Source organism: Giraffa tippelskirchi, chromosome 5, assembly GCF_054371585.1.
Source record: "Giraffa tippelskirchi isolate mGirTip1 chromosome 5, T2T-mGirTip1v1.2.pri, whole genome shotgun sequence".
Classification (NCBI taxonomy): Eukaryota; Metazoa; Chordata; class Mammalia; order Artiodactyla; family Giraffidae; genus Giraffa; species Giraffa tippelskirchi.
Window position 1 is genome coordinate 159,349,872 of NC_137279.1, and position 12,260 is coordinate 159,362,131.

At 37.8% G+C, this 12,260-nt stretch overlaps 1 protein-coding gene across 10 annotated transcripts in view; it reads right to left on the minus strand.

The window, feature by feature from the left end:
• Window positions 1–12,260, minus strand: part of NFIA (nuclear factor I A) — a 390,608-nt gene that overhangs the window by 86,740 nt on the left and 291,608 nt on the right. The window lies entirely within an intron of this gene.

Below are 12,260 nucleotides of genomic sequence, written 5' to 3' on the forward strand. Positions count from 1 at the left end.
AAGAATAATGACAATGGAAAGGTATTTAATGACATGGGATAAAGACATAGCAAGCCATTACAAAATGGATATTACACTGTGATGCCATTTTAAAATGTATTTCTATGTACAGAGAAAGAACTGCAAAGAAATATGCATAAACTATAATAGCATTCTCTTTGCATGTCGGATTTGAGTGATTATCCCTGCTTTTTTCTGCTTGTTTTTTCTATGACAAACATGTATTACTTTATTTTAAGAAAATATAATAAAAGTTTGTTTTTAAAAATAGTATTTGTACTATAGTCTAAGCTTTTCATAGCATTTCTAGCATAGCAAATGCTCTAGGAAGAAAATCATGCAAAAATGGTCCCCTGTAATTACTGCATGTGTAATGTTCTCAGCAACCACACTGACACACACAACTAGAGGCATCTATCAGTTTGGTAGGGTGCCAATTAAAACCATGAAAACTTGGATGTAAAAATAAAGGAAATTATCCCTAGTCTCCACACCAGAGGACAAATTTGGGCTCTTTTAAATTTGCAGTACAAAATTGGTCTGATTTCATGTCAAAGAACCAAATCTCATTTCACTTATATATCTATATGTATTATGCTTTGTCTATGGCCAGAGAATTATTTGGGTGACCTGGAAAAATAAATAATAAAAATAATAATGATGCTAGCGTGTAACTATTATCAAGTAGATGCTAAGTATCATTACTATTCTAAGCAGTTTGTAAGTATAGATCTGTTCAGAAACTTAGCTAGTTTGGCCTATGTCTAAACATGTCCTTATTTCTGACCACAGATTTCCTTAATGAGATTCTACAAGACAACCTTCAAGTGTGACTACAGATTCTGTAAGAACAGAGACCAGGCCTGCTTTGCCTGCCTCTATTTTCAGGCTATCTGACAAACAGTCTCGAACATACCAAGTGGCCTGAAAAATATGTAAACTATTAATACTTTTACAGTTCTCAGCTTTATCTGTGGCTTTACTAAGAGATGCCTGGACAGAGCCAAATTTGGGGTTTTGGCCCCAGGAAAGAAACAAACTGCAAACTGTAAGTAAACTTGCATAGACAGACATAAGGACAACAAGAAGTGACGTGTGATTTTCACACACACTAGACAAATCGAGATCAGATCCATTCTAGATCAATATCTATGTGACCTGAATTAGAAACAAGTCACTAAGTGACTTTAGCTATATTTGTTTGCTCGCTGAATCAGTAACCAAAGTCATGCCATGCCAATGTCCTAACATCATTAGGATGAATTGAGATTTTGGATTAACGTTCACTGCAAGTAACCTAACCTAAGGTATCATCATGAGAAGAGATTTCAAATTTAAAAATGAAAGGAAAGAAATACAAAGCTCCAAATGTAAACAAATCTCCCAATTCATTCAGACTTCATCTGTGCAAACAAATTTTTAGGCTTCCAACCAGTCCACTGATTTAAACTCAGCCAAATGCCTGAACTATGTGTCATAGAGCAGAAATAGAATAGAAAATGAAAATGTCAAAACTTTTAAGATGGCAGGATTTTTTTCAGATGATGGAATTGATGAAATGCAGTATCCCAACTAATCTTATTAAACAAAGCAAATGATTAGACTGAAGGAAAAGCTGTCATTTCTTTGAAAAGTTCATGTTTTCCAACCCATGCCATTCTAAATAGGGCAGAAATGCTGACATGCTTTAAACCCATCAGTTCCACTTTTAAAAGGGGGAGGGAAATTATATTTAGATAATACACATCAAGATGATGAAGGTGGTAAATGGATTCAAAATGATCAAAATTCAAATCCTCTTTAAAAGGGTTAAACTGAGAAGAAATACTGTGTGTACAAGAAGAACAAGCCAAACTCTGTATAATCTTATAAATTTATCACAGCCAAGTAATATGAACCCCAAGACTGTCATGAATCTCAAAATTACTTTGTGTTTTCAATTTTTAAAGACTCATATTGAGCACTTTTCCTTATTATATACTTTAATATTTTCTCCATATGCATAATGTATGTTTTGGTTAATTTGCTCTGTATACTTAATTGACCAAATGAAGTTTCAAAATGCTAGTCAGCTGCTTTCTATTTAAACCTAGACAACATTAATCCTAGTTTTTCTTTCTGAAATCAAATTTGGTTTCTGTATGGTATGTTAAAAATAAACTCCTTGTTAAAATTTCTTTTACCAAATAGCTATACAACTGTTACACAATTACTGCACAGATGAATGACTGATTGGCTTTCTCTTAATGAGTCAAACTTTCATTTCAATATATTTTTTAGAAGTATCAGATTTTTAAAAAAAGATTATGAAGTAATGCTACACATTTTTCTGGAACAAACAAAATATTACTTCAAAGTTCTTTTTGATATGTAAAAAAGAAGAAGTCTAGCTGGTTTTAGAAAAGGCAGAGGAACCAGAGATCAAATTGCCAACATCTGCTGGATCATCGAAAAAGCAAGAGTTCCAGAAAAACATCTAGTTCTGCTTTATTGACTATGCCAAAGCCTTTGACTGTGTGGATCACAATAAACTGTGGAAAATTCTGAAAGAGATGGGAATACTAGACCACCTGACCTGCCTCTTGAGAGATCTGTATGCAGGTCAGGAAGCAACAGTTAGAACTGGACATGGAACAACAGACTGGTTCCAAATAGGAAAAGGAGTACGTCAAGGCTGTATATTGTCACCCTGCTTATTTAACTTATATGCAGAGTACATCATGAGAAACACTGGGCTGGAGGAAGCACAAGCTGGAATCAAAATTGCCGGGAGAAATATCAATAACGTCAGATATGCAGATGACACCACCCTTATGGCAGAAAGTGAAGAAGAACTAAAGAGCCTCTTGATGAAAGTGAAAGAGGAGAGTGAAAAAGTTGGCTTAAAGCTCAACATTCAGAAAACTAAGATCATGGCATCTGGTCCCATCACTTCATGGTAAATAGATGGGGAAACAATGGAAACAGTGGCTGACTTTATTTTTTTGGGCTCCAAAATCACTGCAGATGGTGATTGCAGCCATGAAATTAAAAGACACTTACTCCTTGGAAGGAAAGTTATGACCAACCTAGACAGCATATTAAAAAGCAGAGACATTACTTTGTCAACTAAGGTCCATCTAGTCAAGGCTATGGTTTTTCCAGTAGTCTTGTATGGATGTTAGAGTTGGACTATAAAGAAAGCTGAGCACCGAAGAACTGATGCTTTTGAACTGTGGTGTTGGAGAAGACTCTTGAGAGTCCCTTGAACTGCAAGGAGATCCAACCAGTCCATGCTAAAGGAGATCAGTCCTGGGTGTTCACTGGAAGGACTGATGTTAAAACTGAAACTCCAATACTTTGGCTACCTCATGCAAAGAGCTGACTCATTTGAAAAGACCCTGATGCTGGGAAAGATTGAGAGCAGGAGGAGAAGGGGATGACAGAAGATGAGATGGTTGGATGGCATCACCGACTCGAAGGACGTGAGTTTGGGTAGGCTCCCGGAGTTGGTGATGGACAGGGAGGCCTGGTGTGCTGCAGTTCATGAGGTCACAAAGAGTTGGACAGAACTGAGCAACTGAACTGAACTGAACTGAATAGAATGGGAAACAAATTTCGGATAATGCTTGCAATGTGGGAAACCTGGGTTCAATCCCTGGGTTGGGAAGAGCCCCTGGAGAAGGGAACCACTATCAACTTCAATATTCTGGCCTGGAGAATTCCATGGACTGTACAGTCCAAGGGGTCGCAAAGAGTCAGACACGACTGAGAAACTTTCACTCCACTTCATTTTGTTTCACACTCCCTCCTACTGATTGCTGTAAAAACCCAATGGTGGTGAACAGAAGAGGAGATGAATTTGTTGGATGAACCTAGAGCCTGTTATACAGAGTGAAGTAAGTCAGAAAGAAAAAAAAAATATCATATGTTAATACATATAAATGGAATCTAGACAGGCAGCACTTATAAACTTATTTTCAGGGAAGGAATGGAGACACAGATGTAGAGAATGGACTTGTGGACACAGTTGGGGAGGGAGAGAGTGCGATGAATGGAGAAAGTAGGTTGTGCTCTGTGACAACCTAGAGGGGTGGGATGGGGAGAGGGGAGGGAGGTTCAAGAGGGAGGACATATATATATTAATATAATTATGGTTGATTTGTGTTGTTGCATGGCAGAAACTAAAACAATGCCATAAAAACAAAAAAGAAAAAAAAAAGCATTTTTGGCTTGCCATTGGTTTTCTAACAGCTAGACTTTCTGAATTTCTCTCCACTCAGCCATTTTTCTAAGCTACCTGAGTCATTTCAAATAGTGTTCAGTGTACATGGGCAAGTGTATATGAAATTCTAATCTTTCAGTGACTCTGTTCTCTGGAGGCAGTTATGAGTGAAAGTACAGGACAAAAACATTGTCATTAATACTTGTGGTAGTCAGAATTCTAAGAAAGGATCAAAGTTCCCCTGGGGTGCATACTTTGTATAATACTCTCCCCTTGAATATGGCTGGTACCTGTGAATGAAATGGATGACATTCTGTGATTAAATTGTTATACTGCAAGGGGGAAGGAACTTTTGTGACTGTAATTAAGGTCCCTAATCAGATGATTTTGAGTTAGTAAAGCATTATTATCCTGGGTGAGCCTGACTTTATCAGGTGAGTCCTTCAAAAGAAGGAGTAGAAGTCAGAAAGAGTCTCCGGCTTACTTTGAAGAAATTAGCTGCCACACAGTAAAGGGACCTGTGAGAGGGCCACACGGTAAGGAACTGTAGGGACCTCAAGGGGCTAAGCAGGGCTGTGACTGACAGGGCTTTAGGTTAGGTTAGGCTTTAGGTTAGGTCTTAAAGCTGCAAGGAATAGAATTCTGCCAATAATCATGTGTTGGGATTGATGTATATAAAATACCAGGTGTAAAAAATAGATAGCAAATGGAAAGCTGTTATAAAGCACAGGAAGCTCATCTCAGGACTCTGTGATGACCTAGGCGAGGTGGAATGGGCAGTGTGGGTAGGAAGTTCAAGAGGGAGGGATCTATGTATACATTACAGCTGATTCACTCCATTGCACAGGAGAAACTAACACAACATTGCAAAGCAATTAAAAAAAAAATACGTCCCCTCGCCACACCGAAGAAAACCCTAAGCTACAGAAAGGAATTTGGCCTGGACAAAATTTTGATTGCAGTCTTATGAGTCCCTGAGTAAAGGAACCAGCTAAGCAGTGCTCAGACTCTTGACCCATGGAAACTGTGAGATAATAAATGTGTGATGCTTTAAGCTAAGTTTGTGGTAATTTGTTATACAGCAATAGCAGACTAACATGATATTAAAATATAAGACTTGTTGACCCTAGTAATGCATATATTAAAGATGCCTGGTGCTAAGTCGTTTCAGTCATGTCTGACTCTTTGCGACCTCATGGACTGTAGCCAGCCAGGCCCCTCTGTCTGTGGGACTCTCCAGTCAAGAATACTGGAGGGTTTCCATGCCCTCCTCCAGGGGATCTTCCGACCCAGGGATTGAAACCTCATCTCTTACATCTCCTGCATTGGCAAGTGGTTTCTTGACCATTAGCGCCACCTGGGAAGCCCATTAAAGATGCCTACTATGTACTAACTAATCTCTAGAAATCCAGAAGTTTTCAATATTTTTAATAAGTCTCTTCTAGAAATGAAGTTTTCCATTAGCCTACACTCATCCAGAGAAAATGGTAAGACATCTTCTTAGGAAAGAAGTTTAAAGTTATTTCTAGTGGTGTAAACACTTTGGAAAATTTCTATTTTCTCCTGATTATTTCAAGAAATAACAATAATAAAATGTGATCAAATGATATGAAGAAACTCAAAATAATTCTTGAGGTCTCTTATAACAAATCAAGAGTTTTGGGGGATAACTTTTTGCTGCAACCTGAAATAAAAAAAGAATACACAGGGGAAAAATCATAATCAATATTAACTCCCCCTCTCTCCTGAGTCATGAGATTACCACACACTTTGACCAAGAATTTTATAGTGACAAGAAGCAAATACTACAGGAATGAGAAGAAAGTACAATAATGATGTGGTTTGCTTGAGAAAGCTTCTAAAATGAGATATTTTTGAGTCAAGGAGCTACAACATTAGTGGAAAAGGGGGAAGAAGGAGAGATCACAATAACCTATAATTATTCCATTGACAATAGAACAACATGCTAGATTTTTAAAAGGAGGTAAAAAGTCAGGGTTAGTGCTTAATTTGTTAGAGTACTTAGTCAAAAATCCAACTGTCCTGTGAAACTTATCCCTCTTTAATGTTGTTCAAGAGAGCAGAACTTTATCTTGTCTGTCGTTGGAGTTTGGGTGATGTAGTTCCAGTTGTCAGAGAAGATTTAACTGGTATATGTTTCTTTCTTCAAAGTATTAAAGTCGAGAACAGAAAAGTTAGGGGACTTCCCTAGAGGTCCAGTAGTTAAGATTTTGTGGTCCTACTGCAGGGGGAAAGGGTTTGATCCCTGGTCAGGGAACTAGATCCCACATGCCACATGGCTCGGCCAAAAAAATAGGAAAGAAAGGTTAGTTTTAATACTGTTCATTTAGACTCACAATCTGTTTGTGAGAAGCTCTGGAAACCAACAAACTTTGCACTTTCATTTTAAAATCCAACATATAAGCCGGTTAGAGAGGACCTCAAAATGCTGCTTAAGTTCAGTTGTTCATGTTTGACTCTGTTTGCTATCATGACCGAATTCCCAACAACCTATCTTTACTGCTTTACCAGAACAACTATTATACTAAACCTAAAGGCTATTAGAAGTCTTCATCCACTGAGGAGCCTCAAGAGAGCCACGAGGCAGCTAAAAAGATGTCATCAAATTCCTACATATTGATCATTTCCAAAAATCAGGCTGAGAATAATAAAAGCCACAAATGACAGAGTACCTACTATGTACCCTGTACTTACAAATCCTTATGTCTGCATCTCAGAATGGTAGGTATTATTATCCTACCTACCTATAACTTAGTGTCCAGAAAGTAGGTATCAAGGATATCAAGCAACTTGCTCAAGATCATACAGCCATTCTTTTCTGTATACCTATAACTAGCACATCATTGTTAATCAATCACATTGCAATATAAAATAAAAATTAAAAGATCATACAGCCATTAAGTGATCATCTGACCCAGGTCTCTCAGGTTCTAAAGCTTGTATTATTTTGTTAAATATCACACTCCTTCCTGTAGTTTCCCTTGTACACTATAAAAACAGTGTCCTATTTAAGGCAACAAAATATAGTTATAGTTGAACTTTCTGATATCCAAAGAAAATATTCAGAGAAAAGTGATTATCAGCTGCAAAAGAATATGCAAAATATTAAAATGACTCTGAAGTACAGTACTAAGAATCATCTTGTCTTATATACCAAAAGTTTTACTTGGCCTTAGTAGGAATCAGTTAGGATTTTATTAAACATACTGAATATATTACCAGTAATTCTAACACAGAACCTCCAAAAGAAAAATATCACACAGACTTAGAAGTCTTCTAATAGATAATGATCCAAAGATGATAAGCTCTAAAACAGCAAATATACACATTAATATATACAACAGGCCTCTTCCCTATTCAACACCTTGTTTTCTCAATAGCCTCCTGCAGACATTAGCAGAAAGGATCACAATTCTTCTTTTAAGAGTCATTGATATACTCCAAGCCTGGTCTATATGACAATGCAGAAATACCTCACTTAATCAAAGGTATGTGGCTAACACACATAATTATTTAAAATTCAATAAGTCTTGACATCAAGGGGAGACCTCTGAGCTACTAACATCGGTGTCAAAGTAGGTAACTAGGTAGAGGCATTTCACTCATAGTAAAGTGCAGTTTTACAGAAACTAAGAGAAGTATTTCAAGAAGACAGTTGTGATGGAGTGAGGTGAGTGCTGTTGAGAGGTCAAGCATAATGAGAATAAACAAGCTCTGTGAGAGTGAGGAGCATGGAAGATGGGTTAGAATGGCCTGCAAAAATCAACAGGAAGGGAAGAAGCAGGACAATTGGTATAGTCAATTCTCATGAAGTTAGTCTGTAAAGGGAAGCAGACAATTAGGGTAGTAGCTTTAGGGAGAAGGGGGGAAGCAGTGGGAGACAGTAAAGCATCCTGGCCTACTGATGGAAGTGTCCAGCAGATGGGCAGAAGGCCGTGCCTTGGTGGGAGGATATCTGAGCGAGCAAAGTCCCAGAGAGGGTGAGAGGCCACAAGATTAGTACGTGGAGGAGCCAGGATTTGCACTCAGCTAGCCAAAACCCTTCCTTCTTTCAGTGTACTATTTCACCCAGGTGCCGACTTCTGAAAAAAGTTCCCATTACTGCTACAAACCAATCACAGGCTGGTTTAAAACAGAGCTTATTAATGGTAGGTAAACATTTTTCTCCAGCCTAAATAACATGCTAGCTGTCGTCTTGGCTGTTCTCTCTACATTTGGGTCTTCAGATTCCCTTCTACACCCAGGTCTCAGTGTGGGGAATAGAACACCAGTCGTGGCTGTCAGACTAATGTTGTCGGCATGAACTGCAGTGCCACTTCTCAAGCACAAAACGAAAGCTGAGGACCAGCACTCTGTTTTGCAAGTCACCTACCACCAGCAGATTTACGCCCAGATGCTCAGCTTCTAGATGCAGAGCACTGTCCCAGTCTCTACCCGCCGCCCCCCAAGCGAGAACAGGACCACTCTAGGGCCATTTCAGCTAGACTTTATATGAGACCATCTCCAACTGTGATGCTAAATAAAGGCTGTGATTGGATAGATTAATCCCACAGTCAAAGGACCATCCTGTTTTGTGGCTATCAACACATGCTGTGTGATAGGAGGAGTTAGTTCAAGATACTGTATTCACCCTAGATTTGTGTCATAATGGTAAAACCCATTAGGGTTCATTCTAAAGTAATTTATTATGATTAACACACTCAACAATACAAAAAGGTAAAACATTCAGACTATTTTGACTTTTAACATTTTCAGTGAATAAAAATGTTTTAAAATCATTTTTATGATGGAGAGAATAAAATGAAAGTTAATACAGCTTCTGAGGTGTATCCTTCTTGTTCTATATGCAACCATTTAAAATGAGCTAAAAGGACCCCCCAAAGAATTATCACGTCATAAAGAAGTTCAGGTAATTTAAAAGGCTTGGACACAAGTGATTTCTTCAATTTAGAAAAAAATGGGAGAATGGAGTAAAAAATTATATGGATAATTGAGGAGAAAAGAAATGATGAGTTCTCTAATGTATTCCAAATGGTCACTTGTTAAGTGAAAATTTACAGCCAGAGAGAGTGAAGGATAGACACAAGGAAAATGCCATACAAAATAATCTTGTTCCTGAGCCAACAATAAAGTCTCACGACTTTTGAGGAGATTTCCTTTCATTTCAGGGTAAATACAGACACCCCACTGTCAGGATTCTGTTGTTGTTGTCGTTGTTCAGTTGATCAGTCATGTCCGACTCCTTGTGATCCCATGGACTGCATCATGCCAGGCTTCCTGGTCCTTCACTATCTTTCGGAGTTTGCTCAAACTCTTGTTCATTAAGTCAATGATGCAATCCAATCATCTCATCCTCTGTCTCCACCTTCTCCTGCCCTCAATCTTTCCCAGCATCAGGGTCTTTTTCAATGAGTCAGCTATGGCATTTCATGCTCCACATAGTTACAAGTTGGAGATTCCCTACCCATCCTATCTTCTCCCTAACCATCTCACCCTCTCCCATGTATTCAGGGAAGGATTGATTTTGGCTCAACACAGTACTCACACACATTCACAGAGGACTGAGAATGAAAAAGAAATTACTGAGAAAACTAAACTATTTTCTTTGCATGAAAAAATAGTACAATATAACATAATGTTTTATTCATTCTGCCTAGATACCCAGATGAAAAGTAAAAAACTCAGTCATACATATGTTTGGTTTATATCTGCTCTGTCTAATATGGTAGCTACTAGCCACATGTGGTTACTTAAATTTAAATTAATTAAAATTAAATGAATTAAAAACTTCAGTGGCTCAGCACAGCCACATTTCAAGTGCTCAATGGCCTTATTTGGCTAGCTGTTACAGTATTGGATAGCAGAGTTTGAGCATGTTGCATCACTGCACACGTTTCCATTCGACAGCTTTGGTCTATATGCCACCAAATAACCTTTTAGTTTTTTGGTCCTGCTGTAGAACAGCAGACAAATCTTACTTTGATATATTTTATCAGCATGTTCAATCCTCTTTTAAGTTGTAAAAGCAAAGCACATGCACTATACAAATACATGAACTGCATAAAGGAAAAAAAAAAAACAACCGCTCTTTCCTCTTTATCTTCAACAAGCTGAGGGTAAGCCAGTGCTCAAACTTGGTAAATAACCTTTTAGAGACTTTTCTCCACTCACAATACTCATTTAGATGATGTGGAGTTAAGTGTTTATCAAAATATGTTCACTCTGTCAGTTAAAACATGATCGAAAGCTTGGAGTTTAAGGTGCCTGCTGGTAGAATTTAATTTGTAAGGGATGCACAGTCTGTGACATTCCATGCTTGGGATATGCCTACACTGGGAATCTATTAAGTCCTAATGTTCCTTGGTTACAAGCAGAGCACCCATCATTTTATTTAAAGTCTGAAAACTGATGTGAACATTTCATAAGGGAAAAAAGAAATATAATTTTAGGTCTCTTCAAATTGCTTGAACTGTGAAATCAAGTAATGAATGCTAGAAAAGGTTCTGTCAGCTAGAATCTCAGCTTAGTGTAGTCAGCATTTTCTTGCTAAACCTTATTATGGCAAAGCATTTGATTTTTCATCTCTGCACTCTGTTCATCTCCACAAATAAACTACTTTGACCTCCACCTGTTATGTTACTTAGTGAAATCTGCCTGCCACCCTTCAATAACCCTATTCTTTGCCTTCAAAGGCCTTTGAGTCATTGAGAAAGTGGGGAGGTAGAGCCATGCAATGAACTGAGTGGATAACACTTTATAACTATGCGGTAGTTCATAGCTCAGGATACAAGCCACAGGGCAAAAGGAAATGGACTTTTTTTAAAGCTATGCCTGGGGATGCTGGAACGGGGCAATACATTTAATCATTTTAATATTAAAAATTTTCCTGGAAACATGTTCTCTTTTGGGCTCTTATTTAAGGCAGAAAACTGGCTTCTTCCTCATAAGAAGACCTCTCTCTTAAAAGAGTCATACCTTCATTTCAGAGAGATAAGCCAACAGGTCATTTCAAAGCTTAAAAATACTTAAGCAGGTTTATGATTCTGACAGTTGGCAAAACAAAATGAACAAATGAACTGCTAACCTCAAATGCAGCTTTGTGGATACATTATTGCATTATTGTTAAAAACTACTAAAACAAACAAAAACATAAAATCAAAAGGAAATAGCTGCGCACAACTACATGAGTCGTTTTCAGAAGAAAAATGACATATCAGAAAAGAGGATTCTGTGTAAAGTTGCACTTCTGATGAATGCTACATTCAACAGACAAGATGGTGTCTGTCTAATTACACCGAACACTTATCAGAGAGGGATTAGCAGGATGTTTCTGCTCACTGTCATTCTCTGTGACAACGTAATGATAGATCCGTTTACTTAGGAGTGCAATTATTAAAAACCGTGCTGTTTTCTTAACTGTCTTCATATCTTGGAAATATTTTATTAAAAATTACTTATCTGACATAAACGGTAAATGCTTGGCAAAGCTTTTCATATCAATTAAGTAAATGAGTAAGTTCCATTCAGTCACAGTCTTTGTTGAGCATCTTATGCAAGTTTGCTGAAACTTGATCACTGTAACAATTTTATACTAGAGTTAATGATTCACCCTTTTTTCCGCCTTGTCTTATTTGTCCAAATCCTGAAGTTTGGTTTTCACTTAAACTAAAAACTGCTCGTGGCCGACATTTTCTCTGGAGTCATGATTTAGCACCTCTCCTTCATATTCACACCTTTTTTGGAACTCAACACAAGGATCCAATTTTACACAGACAACTCTCCATGGGCCAATCAGAATGGGATGCTAGCAAGATACCATCTTTTGCATCTTTTTCTACTTGAATAATTCACTTTATCCAGTGCCTATTAGGAAAAGGTCTTCATGCATGATAAAAACAAGAAAGCAAACCATACTGGACTCTACAAGTAGGCTGGCTACCTCCCAAGCCAAAGGGCCATTTCCATACGTATTTAAACAGACAAACCTAGGTTCTTCTCTCTCTCTCTCTCTTTTTGGTTCCACTTACCAACCCTC